General features: G+C 41.9%; 1 protein-coding gene across 2 annotated transcripts in view; it reads left to right on the forward strand.

Moving 5' to 3' along the window:
- The window catches only part of SCAF8 (SR-related CTD associated factor 8), a 164,612-nt gene that overhangs the window by 85,622 nt on the left and 63,368 nt on the right, over positions 1–15,622 (forward strand). Inside the window, exon 21 of one of the 2 annotated variants that reach the window (XM_068184661.1) lies at positions 2,753–3,790. The exons of the other annotated variant lie outside the window; for it this stretch is intronic. The gene's annotated coding sequence lies outside the window, so the exon portion shown is untranslated. Of the gene's footprint in view, positions 1–2,752; positions 3,791–15,622 lie in introns of those variants that run through there. 2 annotated transcript variants of the gene reach the window in all.

Below are 15,622 nucleotides of genomic sequence, written 5' to 3' on the forward strand. Positions count from 1 at the left end.
GCTCTTCTGGTCCTGAGCAAGCTGCTACCTGGACTTTCAGTAATGCCTCTGACTGAACAGTTTGTCTCTCTTTCCCTGTCACTGTTAGCAAAGTCTTGACTCCTAGAAATCCTGGCCATTTTGACAAAAAGACAAAAGTAATTGTGGTATCTGTATGTCTAAAATTCTTGATAAAATCTCCTAAATCTCTGTAATTTATAATCCCTAGTGCTGTTCTCAGTAAGAAGCAGACATCTGCTTTGTCTCATTTTCAGGACTTTTGACTTCCTGTAAAAAGCAGGTTTTTGTGGGATTTCCTCTCTGCCTTGGCAGTCAGACAGCAGGCTGTACATCATGAGCAGTCAGGTTGGCTCACCTGTCCTTTATCATATTTCTTTATTTTCCACTGGAGAAAGCTGGGAGTATTTGTGTGTACTCTTTATGCTGCTGTCTCTCTGTCACCACGTATTTTTCAGAGGAAGTCAGTCTCACTTTTCTTTCACTGGAAATGCAGTGGGATATATCCCTAAATAACAAATCAAATTTTGTGTTAATTGAAGGTGGGCTTTGTTTTGTATTTCAGCTTCTGCTGGCCTCCAGTTCTTCCAGTCCAGAAGGAACTGGGGACTCTGTTTCCACCTTGGAGAGCACGTTATTTTACTTTTCTGAGTTGCACAGATGGCACAAACAAAATATATCATAGAGTGAAAAGTAGAAGAGGTCTGCTAATAATCCAGATTAGGTTAGGAAGAGTGATCTGTGCCTCCTGTATTTGTGGAATTGTCTTGTATCTCCATAAAGATTAATATAAATGGTAACCTTTTCTTTGCAAAGCTCAATATGTCTGGTCCTGTTGGTCTCAGCAGTCTTTTTCAATATATTTCTGATCAAGATATCTTTTGCAAGATTAACAGTAAACAGTAATTTTGTGGTCTAGAGTTTTGTGAAGTTGTGCAACTGATTTGTTTCTAAACTGTAGTGGTATGTGTTTGTTGTTTTCTCAGTGGAATGTTTCATTGAACAAAACTAAATTTTAAAAGGCTGTGAAACAATTCCATTAGTTTATATTGAACAATATTTCAGTGAAGCACATACTTCATAAAAGTAGCCATATAGATGTGAAATCAGTTGTTAGGAAGACTGTGTTATCACTTGAAATCTTCTTTCCATAATGGTTTTATTTTTCTATTGTCAAAGTCTATACAATTCTTCTTAAAATATGTTTGCTAGTATTAGCAGCTTAATTTAAACAAGACTGTATGGCAAAATATTTCAGTTGTTACTATTCTTATGTGCTAGGGAAACTGGGCTAGAATCAATTATCATTATGTGAGTGCATAGATTATTTGGAAACCAGATACAAAGAGTAGTTCTCAATGATACTCCATTTTGTAGAGTTTTTCAAGTGTTTATTCCTTGTTCCATTAATATTCAGTATCCTCACTGATGGCTTGGATGAAAGGTTAGAATGTACACTTAATAAATTCATAGAGCAAAACAAGCATTTTGGAAGCAAGGCTGTGGAAAATGACAAAGTAAAGATAAAGTATGCTGATGTTTAAAAATAGGTTAGACAAACATCAGCAGGACAAACAACATTGGTCAGGGGTGAGAAAAGAGATCTCATATCACCTGCTTCCTCTATTTCTTTAGTGATTTCTATTTATGTGATAGTTATAAGAATAATAATTATACATAAAATAAGTATTTTGTGTAGCTCCAGAAAATTGCAGGGTATGTAACCAAAAACTTAGCGTTGGTTCTGGAATCCATTACATGGCTTTTGTGTTTACCTTAGATTGAAGCAATTATACTTCTTATCATTCTGCCCATGTCAGTACTGATTGAAAATTTCCAGGGTCTGATGGCTTTGTGAATGGTCTTTTTGAAACAAATATGTGAACATAGTCAAATGTCTGTGGTAGGATATAATGTATTGGTACTCGTAAGAAATTTTGGCCTTCAACTTACTCACAGTCCATTGAAAGAGATGGACACCTTGAGGTTACCAAGGGAGTGTGTTAATCACCTTCCAGAGGTACCTCTGCCTCTCCTTCTACATTTTCTGCAACAAATATATATTGGAGGTGTATTCTTAGTTTTTCCTGTCTTAGTCTGTGATACTAAAAGTTTGATTTTCTTTGGACTTCACTGAGGACTATCTGAAAAAATTATAATTGGCAGAAAATTAGAACAGATAACGTTGAGGTCTGTTTTGACCCTTGGTTCTGCGAAGTACTTTCAGTGAGTCATTTATGAAGCTTTTATAGTTGTTACCAATACATAAAGGACATGACCAATATGTGTTAGAGATAGTTCTACAACAAACTCATATAAGCCACTTATTAACCTGTTGGATTCTTGCCCATTGTTTGTTAATCCTTTACTCTGAATCTTGTGTACATTGTGTGAGAAAGACAATACAGGACTTTAATACAGAAAATCTGCTATACACAATTAATTTTTACAGGGATATTATTATACTGACGCTTTTAAAGTACTGAGCTACTAAACATTTATTTTCTAGATAATGGTATGTTTAATCCTGGATAATGTTTTAGGAACCATACAGTATAAGGCCTTTCTCTCTCATAAGCATTGTGTGGCTAACAGAGAGACTGTAAACTTTATCCCAGATCTTTTCTTAATGAAGCATTTGCTATTGCATGGCTGAAAAAAAAAAAAAAAAAGGTCTCATTTATAGGACTTTTTAAAAATTGGAATTAAACTCCAGCAACCAGTGATGACTAGTTATTGTTCCTTTTGTCAACAGGCAAGATGAAGGAAGTTCTGGCAGCTTACCATGTCCCGGGCTCTGCAGAGCTAAGTGAGAAGTGCGCCCACGTTCTAGCACGCATCACATCCCATCGACCTTGGGTCTGGAGTGCCAGAAGGATCCCAGCGCTGCGCTCTGAGACGGCTCTGAGCACCTCAGTACCCCGTTTTTGACAGAATCCAGGGATGGCAATATTACACACCAGTATTACCTGTATGGGGCAGGTTTAATTTTATAAATTAAAACAATAAACTCTATGAGTTTCTAGACCATATTTGTGCTGTTGAGGATGATCTGCTCAGATGAACAGTTTTGCATCCATCGAAGAGACAGGTTCTTCTGCTGGACCAGAAGATGACAGTGGACTGTATATTGTAACTAGTATCATTTGTAGCATCTCCTAGAGAAAATAATCGAAGAACAGGTTGCAAGAAAATCCTGTGGGGAATAAGACATGCTTTGTTTTGATCTACAGATTTTTTAAAAAGTTTTGTTTTTTTAAAGATAACCACTTTTAGATAACACTATGTGTGCAGTCTATGTGCAGCTCTTCACTGTGGCTATCTGTATTCCAGAGATGATGAATTCCTTGTATGACACCTCAACCTTTTCAAATTTGTGATTAATCCTTCAATTTTGAGATTATAATGAAAAACTAGAAGGGAAAACTTCTAGGGCTTTTATTTGACTGGCTGTCTCCAATTACTCCCCATTACTTCTCCTAAAAGAAGAAGGAAAAGGCAGGAAGTAGAAATTAAATACAAACCCCCCCCATGTTGCATTTCTTCTTTTGGCATATGCACCTATCTAAATGTGTGTTTGATCTAATATCCAAGGAGAGAGAAACAGCTAAAAGTTAGCTGAGCCACCACACAAAAGGTCTGTGGTTTTCGGCAGTATTTGTTAATTTTGTCTCTTGAATAGCTATAGAAAAGAAGGAATATGTATATGCCCCAACATATGTGAAAAGGACATACTTGCCATTCCTTTATTTATTTTTGCTCTTTCAAAAATTAAAGTGTCAGTTATTTGGAATGCTGTAGTCTGTGGTCTCTTTACATTTGTTTAGTGAGAGCCTTTCAGCAAAATCATTCTCATTACAGTGTAACTGCATGGTGACCACAGCTCTGGGCCTGTATAATAAAGATCTAAATTCAAAATTTTTTTTCTCATCATTTTCTCTATGTTGTATCTCCAAGTCTTTAATTGGAGTCCTGCTCATTGCTGTGCTTAGAAGATTTGGCAATATTTTTAGGAAGGAATGTATTTGTGTGGTTGAACCTTGTTCTCCTTTGTATTATTATTTACAACGGATTAGAGGGCAGATACAAAATGCTAACAAATCAAAAGAAATGCTTAAATTAAATTTGCACATGATCCCCCGGGACAATAAGGAGATCAGGATCTTTGCATCCTTGATTTAGGGCCATGCTCAAGTATTTGGCATCTGGTCTCTATTAATTAGTAATCCTGCAAAGGTATTGGAGTAAAAAGCTGCAGAAAAGTTGAGTCTAAGCTGGCTTTGATTTGCTGTGTGTGATATATTGTGCTGAACACACAGCTGTGCTGTACAGCACAGTTCAAAAGCCAATCAGATTCTTTTTACTTCCTGCTTATTTTCTTCTCCAAAGACAAAGTTTTAAATTATAAAAATGTTCTTCATGTAGCAATTAAGTTTGTGTCAGCAAAAACTGCTCATGGCATTTCAAAAATGAATGTGGTCCTGACAAGGCTATCTTAGCCATGCTGCATTATAGCAGGGGTTTGTCCCACTATGGTTAGCTCATAGCAAATACCTTAAATCCTATCAACAGAGCACCTCTGACCTTCAAAGTCTTTTAGTTGGTCATCGCTATTATCCTGCATCCGACGTAGCTGCATATGGATGGTGGAGTGCTCACTGCAGTGACATCCATACCAGTGCATTTAAACACAAACAGGGGCAGACAGCAGCATCTCAGAGCAGTTTCCTGATCAATTTCAGCTAATTTAAGGCTGAGCTCCTGCTCACCTTCTGCCTGCTCACACCTTCCCATGACCTCCTTCAAAGAGCTGCACAGCTAAGAGGCTTCCTGGTGTGACTGAAAACATCCTTGTGTAAGAGTTTAGCTCGTGTGCCAACTCTAACACCAGGAAGAGGGTGGGAAGGAACACCTTTTTATCAGCAGTTTAGTTTTAATATGGCTTATATTGATAGAGGACCCATGTCCTCAAGTGCCTCTGTGAATTTACTGATCTTATTACCTAAACTTTCTGTTTCAGGACATTGCTCCCCTATGGCTAAGAGGTGTTCCTTGATTCAGTAACACCACAAAGAAAATAAAGCACTGGAAATTATCTAAATCCTTAGAAAATTATATTAATGGCATCTTTAAAACTACTTGTGCAGTGGCAGTATTTTTGGTACCAGAAAAATACAATGCCACAGAAGGAATACATTCTTGCCATTAAAATTACTCTGAATATCAAAATGTTATCAGAAAAACAGAAGCAAAAGCTGTGGGCCATAGCAGTACGAGGCCAGCACAAGCCTACTCTGCTAGCAAACCCTGAGCTGTTAATGGGGTTTATGCTCAGTATGTGGACAGCTGGACCCACCAAAACTGTACATGCTTGAGCTTGACCATGGCACCATTTGAATATGAATGACAAGAATGAATTGCCCCAACAGCAGGGCCTTATTTTGAAGAAATGGCTTTTTGTCTGTACCGGAGGCTGCTGAAGTTTGGCCGTCCCGTTGAGCGAACTTTTCTGACAAGATGGGTAGCTGTTGCCCATCTGTTGAAGGAGTGATTGAAAAACAAAAGACAACAAAACAGACAAACCTCTTGGCACTCCAGTAGGGGCAAAGGTTGAAGTTTTTTGTTCTGTGGATGAATCCCCCTTTGAGATGCCTCTCCATGCTTTTCCTTGGCATCTGGACAAACCCTTCTTTGTGAAGGGACATGAATATGGAGAGACCTGCAGTGCACCCGTCTCTTCAGTCTGCTTCAAAGGAAAGTTTCAAAAGTCATTATTTTCTGGCAAGTTTAAACATCTGAATGGGGGCAATGCTGGCTTTACAAACAGTATTAGGTGATTTTGATGACTTGGAGCAATTCAGTATTTGCTCAATTAGAACAGATACTAAATGTGGACTGTGTAGCTTAGCAGGCAAGAGTGTTGGTTTTCCTGAATGTAATGTAATGTGTGAATATGGACTTCACATTCAAATAAGATGGTCTTAAGTAATTTCCTTAGCAGAAAAGAATCCATTCAAAGAATAAGAACATCTGCTCAGAGCCCAGACCTGAAATAAATTGGAAGTTTAGAGACAGGTCTTTTGTCCAGCATTGTTTGGGCACTAGACATGTAACAAACAGTGGACTCTCCAGGTCACAGCTGTGGTTTCAATGACATGTCTCTGCTACACCTGAGCACACCAAATCTTACCTGAGGCTGCAGTTCTGTTCCTGCTGCAGTCTGCACTGCTGTGATAGCACAGGCTTTTACAAACATCAGCTTGCTTTAGATTGCTTACATTCCCTTGGGTTTGAACTATGTGTGTGTGTATATGCTATTGTTGATTCAGTCTATGCATACACAGAAAACCCCACCAGTAGTCATCTGGTTATATTTGTCACCAGGTTATATTTGTTAGCTATTACTCAAAAAATTCAAGTTTTTTAGAAACTGATCATATTTCATAAGAAATTATGTACCTTGCTTTTTATATTCTCTGTTGCAACCTTCATCTAGTAATCAAGGTTTAGCTTGAATATTAGGAGAAAGTTCTTTACTGTGAGGGAGGTGAGGCACTGAAACAGGTTGCCCAGTGAGGTTGTGGATGTCCCATTCCTGGAAGTGTTCAAGGCCAGGTTGGATGGAGCTCTGAGCAACCTGGTCCAGTGAAAAGTATCCTTGCCCATGACAGGGGATTTGGAATTAGATAATCTTTAAGATCCCTTCCAACCCAGGCCATTCTTTGATTCTGTGAAATGTTGTCAAATACTAACTACAGGAGTCTCAAATAAGTTTGCAGGCAGAGTATCATTTACTCTAATGTGTAAGTAGATAAACCAAGTCAGCAGAGAGCTAAGTAACTTCATGGATATTTCACAAGAAGTTGCTTCACTGCGATCAACAATAAAAAAACTAATGATCATGTAAGGAATCTTACTTAAGAAGCTATCACATGATTTTTGTCACTCCCTGCTGTGTTTGCCTTCTATATGAAGAGAGCTTCTCTGTCAGCAGCTTCACTTCACCTCAGCTGCTCCGAGAGTTCTGCACCCCTGCCCTCTACATCTTGCAAGAAACAATTATGTTGCATTATTCTATATGATAACCTTAACTGCCCTCCAGGAATCACTGTGAAGGGCCAGATCTTATCACTGTTTTCTTTAACTCCATGTCAGAGCTGGAAGTTCCACTTTTCACCAAGGCTCCCTGTTGCCAGCACAGAACTTTAAAATATTTTCTACCTTTGTGTTACTACCACTAGAAATAAACAGAAAAATGTTTGATCAACTTCAAAAGAAAGACCAGTCTGAAAAAAGTTACCACCTTCCATTTCAGAGAGAAACAGGTCAAACTGCTCAGTGAAAAGTTCCTGAATGTAGAAGCAGGAGGCAGTGGTTGCAGAGGGCTGTGGGATCTGTGCCCTGCCTCACCTGCCTGCAGGTGACCTGCTGCCAGAGTTGCTGCAAGGCAGAAGGCACTGTCCTCCCATGGCCCCGCAGGAGAGGGGAAGATTTTCCCAGCTCATTGTTGCTCCTGGGGACAGCACAGCCATCACAGTGATAGCAGGCACTGAATGGAAACTGGCCCGAAGCTGTCTGCATTGGCAATATTCTGCATTTTCAAAGCAATAATTAATTATTGTACTGAGTTCCCAAGGCATGTGGTAGGTTCACTGTCTGCACTTAAGTCAAGCTTCTTGACCATTCAAAGGGTGGTGATGTCCTGGTGCAGGTAGAAGGGATGTGCTTGATGTGGAGACTTGTTGCTGACCTGTGCTCTGTGGAGGATCAGAAGGACCTCAAAGCTGGTAATCAAATGACCTCTCTGTTATCTAATCCCAGACTCCTTTCATAGCTACCACTCTCTTTTGACACCAGTTTTCACTTTGCCTTCAAACTAGAGAGTTTGTTCCATGGGGATCTGGCAGCGTGGGTCTCTAACCATCAGCAGGTGTCAAAAAAAATAGCAATTTCAGTTGTATCTTGTGAAAGTCAGCCAAATAATGACATTTTCTTTTAAATCTCAACTGTGTAAGTTCAGACTGAACAAAAAAAAAATTCCTTACGTTCCTTACTTAGGCACAAAGCTTCCTAAAAATTCCTTACGTTCCTTACTTAGGCACAAAGCTTCCTATTAAATCCATTCTTTCCAAAATTAGTAACTGGATATTCAAAATTGCTGAAACCTGTTGCCTCCAGTAAAATTTTGGATACTAGCCAAAACCAGGAGAGTGTTTGGTTGTTTGTTTACAAGAAATTTTGTTTTGAAAAATGGCCAAATATCCAGATCAGATTCCTACCCCAGAAGTCTTGCTTTTGCTGTGACACTGGAGTGTCAGGTACAATACACATTTGGACAGTTTCATGAACTCTTTCCCCTGAGCTTTATGTATAGCAGATTTTGTCAGCTGGATTTCTTATCAAAGATCTTCATGAGGCCCAGGTTCTGCTGTTTGGTTTACTTTGGTTTTGGTTTTATTGTTTATCAACAAAAGATCTGCAAAATACACGTCAGAATGTAAAAGTGAGTCCAGATAAGCTAAGGCAGAGAGCTGTGTGCTTTCCAGCTGGGACACCCTGTCTGATGTCACAGAGCCCCTCCTACTCCCCAGCACTGCGTATATTAAGCACTCCTAAGCGCTGTTCTGCAGTTTGTCTGTTGAAAGCCCTGCTCAAAATTGTGCTTGGTTCTCCATGGCTGATGTCAGGTGCAAATACCTTGGCTTTCTGTTGCTTGGGTAAGAACTGAAGCACTAGCAGACCTGGAGAATATGCTTTCCAAAGAAGTCAAGCCACAAGTTGGCAGAGGTGGCACCAGTCATGTTTGTTTTCTGAAATCACTCCTTTCCTCAGCAGGGGAAGCAGGAATAGCCTCTAGTGTAAATAAAACCACCCCTGCAGAGTCTGAACAATAATTGTCATCTCTATCTGGAAGACACTCAAAGGAATATTTTTTGTTGTTTTGGGGCTTTTTTATTCTCTTTTTGAGTGCATATTGTGTACATCAGCCAATTCTTTTTCCATGGGCTTTCTCACAGTGACATAGTAAAGAGAAAGGCTTGTTAGCATAGCTTTGAAATTGTCACCTCTTCACTCACTAATGCAGCTTAACTTCACATAGCTGATTTCAAGTGCTGTTACAGTAAGAAAAGCATGACATTTACTTAGCTGTTAATGTAATGTCCAAAGAGAAGGATACACATTCCCACTCCAGCTCCACTTCTCAGGCAGTTTTACAGTCAACTTCTGCAGGGAATACCAGAGCAGTGATTCATCATTAAGGGCGGTCCATCCAATCTCCAGGCCAGAACACTGGATTTCCCAAATGTCACAGTTTATAAAATACAGTCAGTGATGAGGCTCCATTTTCTGTGCTGTCAGTGTTCTGTGTTTGTTTTTAAGGATTTCCAACCCTGAGATGGTGATTATTTTTTTTCTCTTTATCCATAGGCATAAATTCAGGAGCTCCAGAAGCACTAAACAACATATATTAGGTGATAAATCAAAGCAGTCTTGGAAAGCATCGTGTGCTGCGGCAGAGACAATCAATAGGAGAACCTGTACATAGCGAATTAGTTCTGTAATGAATTCCATTCCAGGCCCTGGGCCCTTCTTGTGTGCAATCACTGCATTATCTCTTCCTGTAATATACAGAGTATGTGCCTGCACTGATTTGTAGAATACACTTGTGCTAAGAATTACACACTGAATTCCTGTCGTTCAATTGCCTCTTGAAGTTCATGGCAAAGCTTGCACAAACTGCAGTGGGACAATGATTCAGGATGTTAAATACCTATCAGTGCACAGCAGAGACACAAACTGCTGTGCAGAAAATCACGCATATTTGCCACACATGGAAACTCTCATCTCATCATGATGGCATCCCTATGTAACTGAACTTGCTGTGAGCCAGTGTAAACATAGAAATTCAAGAGAGAAAATAGTGTCCTGGGTGATGAAGATATCCATGTCCTGTGGGTATGTACAGTTACATAGCAGGTTCATTCCCTAGTTAAGTCAGTGGGAATCAATTAGTCCTAAATATGCAGGGCTATCAACAACTGAACCCAAAAGACACAAGAAGCAAACACAGAGATATAGAATGACACAATTAGTTTTTTCTGCAATAATCATATTTCTAATCTTTCTGTATCCCAAAAGGAAAATTTGGTTGTTGCCTTGAGTAAGTTTACAGCAGTTCCTGGGGCACATCAGGCTTTGAGACCAAACAAAAGCTTTCTTGCCCCTAAGATTCCTGCTCTTTACTCAAGAACAATGAAAAATAATAGAAACACATGGAGGCCATTTGAAAGATGAATCCTCTGCAGCAGCAGTAGCACTTCAGATGATGAATGCTGCCATTCCAGTTTGGAAAGGCAACTTCAAAGTCAACGACATGTTTACCTGGCTTGGTGCCCTGTAGATTTTTCCTCCCATCCCTGCTGTGTTTCTGTGCACAGGAGAGGTAAAACCATGTTCTGAGTCATGGCAATGCTATGAAGTTGAAGTCATTGACCAGTTCTGCTTCAATAAAATTATAATGAGTGGTGCTGGACCTGGAAGTGTTGGTCAGTGCTTTGTGGCAAAGCTGTGTAGGCTCTTTTGGGGCAGTTTGCCACAGCAGGGCCAGTGTGAGCATGTGGCCACCTCTGGTCTTTTGATGCCCACTCCTAGCAAAGCAGCTGCCATGTTCTAGGACAAATCAAAGAGCAACCTCTGAGGTCAGAGCTGCAGCAGCACAGAAAAGCATTCTGATGTAGACAGCTACTGACCTGCTGCAGTGGGGAAGTGTGGGTTATATAACTTCCAAATGCAAATGAGAAGGGTTTTGTAATAAAGTTTAATTTCAGTCTTAGGCTATTTACAGTATTATGCCATATTAAAAATACTGATTCTTTGCTGTTCCCTTTTCTACCACACATTCCTGTTAGCCTAACTCTTCATTCTTCTTCTTAAAAAGTCCAGGTTCTTAGGAACCATTTCATATTTATTTCAGAACATCTTTGTAAGTGCTGTACATGCTTTTAGAATGTGCTTTTCAATGGCAGCTCTATGTTCTTATGGATGAGGACTGTCACTTAGGTGAGTTTAAAAGCAGTTCTCTGCCACATTTGGCACTTTGCATCTACAAGGTCTTTCTAGGGCACTTCATACCCACTCCAACCAGGGGCAGGATGGTGGAGCTTCCCTTCCTTTCTGGGCTCCAGCGCTTGCTCCCCTTCCCACTGAGACCCAGGGGCCGTGGTGGCAGGCGTCCCTGCCAGGCCAGGAGCAGACAGTGTGTCCTGATGGATTTGCCAAAGTTAAACGGCTGGAGCAGAGCCTGGGAGCTGGGCTTTTGCCACTGTGGACTCCAGACAGGAGGGATCTTTGGCAGCATTCCCCGGGTCTCTGAATAAAAGTAAAGGGAGCCAATTAGTACCTAAATGAAATTATGTACTCAGTCAAAGTTTAGACAAGAAAAAGTAACTGATTGCATTCATCGGGAGACTTGAATAAAAACACCCCTCAAAAGAGCTCGTGCTCCAAAGCAAGGGCTGTTTGCCCAAGTATATTTTCCTTCTAGCTGATGTAAATCTACCACTTTTTTTTTTTTTCTCCCTTTTTTACCCTTTTTTTTTTTTTTCTTTTTTTTCCCCCTGTCAACTGGCACTGTTAAATCTTTTCATACTTTGGGAATCAAAGTGTCTTTAGATTTGTTTGCTTTCCCGTTACTTTTTCCTGGATCACTTTTTTGGGGTCGGGTTTGTTCGGGTTGTCAGGATGTCCGCTGGTGCCCAGCGCCGCTGCCGCGCGGGTCGCTGTCCCGGTCCCGGCCGTGCCGGGCTGTCCCAGGCTCCTGCGGGATCCATCCCGTCGGCGGCGGGCGCCTGTTGTTCCCCGTGGCCGCCACGGGAGGGCGCCCCTGGCCAGCCAGCGGAGCCGCGGGGCGCTGGCTCCTGCCCGCCCTCGCAGACCGGCGCTGTCCCGCTCCGAGCTGTTCCAAGCAACTCAAAGAAAAGGGGAAAATACAATCTGGGGAGGCGAGGGCTGAGGAAAGAGGGGTTTTGAACAGCTTGTGCGCTTCTGAGGCGGCGTCAAGGCTTTCATATTCCCGTCACATCATCCCTTTCCCCTGTTACTTGAGTAAGCCTTTCACGCAGCCGCACGGAGGGGAAAAATCTTGAAGAAATAACCAGGAAAATGCCATGTTTAATCTGTATTTTACAGCCCAGTCTGTCTTTACTTCCATGGGAAGTGACATACTCTCCTGCAATTGCCATTAGCAGTTTTATTGCAGAAATGTTCTACATGCCTCAGGATTCCTCTGCAGCCGAGCCCATCGCAGGCTGCCCAGCGGAAAGCAAGCACCCGCGCACGTCCCTGCGCTCCAGAGCTGGGCCTGGGAGCAGCAGCTAGCCGAGAGATCCGCTTTTATGCCTGGGCACCGCGGCCTTCAGAGCACTTGCTGCTCGAGCCTGCCTGTGTGGCTGGCCGTGGAGGAACAGCTTCAAGCCGAGGCCAAGACAAAAAGCAGGTAAAGGAGCCCCCAGCTCTCCACAGCAATACCTGGGAGCCCTGACTAAGCTGACTTCAGGCTGTCTCTACCCGAGCAGACAAACCCCACACGGAGTTTCCTGGTGTGAGCAGAGTGACAAAGGTGCTTTCCTGCAGGATGGCTTAGCCCAAGCAGGGCTCTGCGTGAACTCCCTGCTACTGTTCCTTCTCTCTTTGAGCTGCGTGGTCAGAACTGACTTAGCCTCATGCTGTGTGGATGTAACTTGACAGAAGAGCATATTTTGACCAGTTCTTCATATGTCAAGAAACTGAAATGTCTCTTGGAATGGCCAAAAAAGAGTTGAAATTACCTTTGAAGCATCCGGTAAAGGAAGACTGAGAGGGGATGTGAAGCCAGATCTTTCACCCATCATCAGCTCTCTGAGATGCCACAATATTCAACAGTTGCAGAGCACGCAAACATTTATGGGGCATTTGAGAATGAGCAAGGGTTTTTCCTGAAGCAGAGGCTATAGATCTGTACAGAGAACTTTTATTGTCCCCTTGCTGTCTGTGTGAAGAGTGGGAGGTGGAGAACTGAGAGGGGAGTTACTCAGCTGTTCCCAATGGAAAAGAAAAAAGAAACTTGCCCAAAAGAGAAACTTCATTTTATCTTCACACAGCGTGGGGACCTTCACACTTGGAGAAGCCAGTGTGAATACTCAAACTGGGCAAGCTGTAATGTGAGCAGTGAAAGAAAGTGCTGCAGTCAGGCAGAGACTGAGGAATGCAGGTCCCTGGCACACGGGTTAGAAACTGCTTTCAGGCAAGGTTCAATCCAAAAATGGATTGAAATAGCAGACCATCCAAATTGATTGTAGCAGGACACAGAAGAGCAGATGACGAGATCTGTTATAATTCAGCTAGAACAAAAGGAAATACTGAGACTTCCTCTGTCAGGTGGGGTGTTTCACATAGAAAACCTCCACCTTTGGCATTAACTTGAAACACAGAAACATTAAGCTGCTGAAGCCAAAACAGCTAAGCCCAGGTGAAACAGGTAGCAGAAATGCCTAGCTGGAACAGGAGTGGCAGCCTGGGTAGTAACACTCATTCTCTTGGAAAAATTTGTATTTTCTTCCATTTAATCAGTGGTTCTGTCTGCTTCCCTGTATGTTCCTCGGCTGTTGTAGCTCTCACTTTCCACACTGGGAAGCCAGGAACAGGCCAAGCAGTGAGAAAGGCAGCGGTCTCCTTCAAGCTTTAGCAAAACTAAGATCTTTCCCCTTCTTGGGTTCCTTCGTCTCTGTCCTCTTCAACACACTTCTCCTTCTCTTTCCAGCCTTTTGTACCATCTTCAGACATGCTCCTGTGCCTCCATCTTTATAGCAAATCACCACATCTAATGCATTTGGACTTTCAGTTGGCCTTCCTCTCTCTCCAGAAACAACTTTTCTCTGTGCCCTCATTTGTGGGTCTGTGGGTCAGCTCCAAGGAGAACTCACGAGTATGAACACTTTGGTTGCTTCATGTGGCTCTTGTACAAGCAGATGTGTTTCAGGAACACAGTTTGTGTTGTGCTTAATGTAAAGAACCATCTCTTCCATCAGTGAAAACACAGCCCCTGTGCCTGACAGGCTGGCTCCGTGGTTTTTATTGCATGTCATAGGAGAGGGATGGCTGCAAGCACATAGGCATGAAGACAGGCTCAATGGGTTTTCAGCTGTGAAAATATATCTGCTGTCTCCCCCAGATGCAGAAAGACTGAGTGCAGCCACAGAGCAAGTTCTCTTCATGTAGGTAAAACCCCTCAAGCTCCCCAGAGCTCTGTCTTCCAATGCAGGAGCACTGTAGGGATCTCCTTTAATCAGCCCACACCTATTTTTGCAGTCCCACTGCTGGCCTGCCTCCAGTGGCCCCAGCACAGCTGTGCTTTACCAAGCCCCACATGAACGTTCTCTAAATGTTGCCAGAAGGTGCCTGCAGCCACCTTTCCAGCAGAAGGAAAGGGTTACATGCGTCATTAGCAGGCCATGTTTACACAGGAAAACCAAAACCCCTCACAGAATGTGACGTATGCACACAGGGAGGCCAGTTGCCTTTTTTGAAAACACAGTGACACACTTGAAGGCTGACAGATTCTGCAACTCTTTCATGGTGTGCAGATGGTGAAGCTTTTCAAGAGATTGAGAAACTTAGGGGAAAAAAAAAAGAATTAGGAATTACAAAAGCCAAAGAGAAATCCTCTGACAATTGTCGCTGCTTGGAGTTACAACACATGCAGAGGATGGCAAAACCACTGTCAGTGAATCACCGTAGAATGTGTCAATTTGCTTAATTCCAATTCCTCAGGAGTCATGGCACGACTCATTCCCAACCTGAAGACCAAAGGAAGGATTTAAAGGAAAAATGTTGAATAAAGCAGGCTCTTTGCAAAAGAATGAAGCCAGTTTGAATTCCAGCCTTTGATACAATTTCATTAATTTTTCATTATCTGATTGCAAAACAAGGCCATCCCTGTTTGGTAACATCAGGCACTCATCTTTAGTGGAGCAAATTGGCTACATGTGGGATGGACAATGCTGAGGAAGACTTCACTTCTTTCACTGACAAGTGTTGTCTAATGTTCTGATGTGTTCTTTAATGCAGTCTTGTAATTGGTGTGCCTACTCTGCAGGCAGGGTCCTAAAGAAGTGAGGTGCTGTGAAACTACCACTCTGAAGACAACATTGTTTTTCAGCGGGGATATGTCAAGCCTTGCATCTGATCCACATGGGAAAAGAAATTTTGATTGTATGAGTCATTTCAGCCTTTGGATACTTAACAAAATGTACGGTGTGATCTGATGCATGACTAATGTGTTTGTGCATTTAGGAGTCTGTGAGTGCTATGGAAGTTGCAGTGGCATATCTAGAAAAGAAGACACTTCTGAGCATATTGGTTCATTACTTTTCATCTATACATAATCAGCTGCTGTTTCATAGATCTAAAAAAATTCCTCAATGTTTTGTGTGTTTTAGGACTGCACTTCAAAAGTCCCCTACATCAAGTCTTTGTTTAAACATCCCACTCATCTACCATTAACTATCTCACTGTGTCTCATTTCAGTTCATTAGCAAAGCCTGCGCACTATCTAATTAACACAAATTTTGTTGCTTGCTGCAAGCTT

Source organism: Anomalospiza imberbis, chromosome 3 (assembly GCF_031753505.1).
Source record: "Anomalospiza imberbis isolate Cuckoo-Finch-1a 21T00152 chromosome 3, ASM3175350v1, whole genome shotgun sequence".
Classification (NCBI taxonomy): domain Eukaryota; kingdom Metazoa; phylum Chordata; class Aves; order Passeriformes; family Viduidae; genus Anomalospiza; species Anomalospiza imberbis.